The sequence below is a fragment of the Penaeus monodon genome, chromosome 19, assembly GCF_015228065.2.
Source record: "Penaeus monodon isolate SGIC_2016 chromosome 19, NSTDA_Pmon_1, whole genome shotgun sequence".
NCBI classification, from domain to species: Eukaryota; Metazoa; Arthropoda; class Malacostraca; order Decapoda; family Penaeidae; genus Penaeus; species Penaeus monodon.
In genome coordinates, this window is record NC_051404.1 from 40,360,323 (window position 1) to 40,360,973 (window position 651).

Here is a 651-nt window from a genome sequence, read left to right on the forward strand (position 1 = left end):
AGCATGCTTGTGCATGCGTGTGTCCCGCAGTCGCTGTCGACGTTGAACCAGCTACTCAGAGGGATGTCAGATAACGAAAGACATGAACATAAAACCAAATAGAGAACGGGACACAGAGAGAAAGAGCGGAAGAGCGAGTGGCGGCAGGAGCAGGCCGGCCCCATGTGAGGCCAGTTAAAGCTCTGCCGTAGGACCACCGCCCGAGACAGCCGGACACTCCTGCGACCAGTTTTTTGGGCAGTCTCCCTCATGCTAATGGACTACAGTTATTTACGCGTGCAGTTTTAATTGTGACTCGCCGCTTGAATCCCAAATGAAAGTAAGCAGCATTATTAATCATAAATTGTGCCACGAGGGTGATTAATAAGCAAATGCAGAGTTATTATCGCCCGGACAGAACTGTGGTGTTTGCTTCCTACCAAGTACAATGCAGTAATGTTTTGGTTCCCGAGTGAGGTTATGTAAACACGTTTATATATGTGCGTGTGACTTTGAGGTTGATTATTTATAGGTTGACATAGACATTAAAGGCTAGTTTAACAAATGGCCAGATAATTGATCAAAGGTTTGATACCCGGCTGGACAGGTAACTTGGAAGATAGCGTTCTTTGGGGGGAAAGGTAGGAATAAAAGGATTTTTTTTTGTTATAT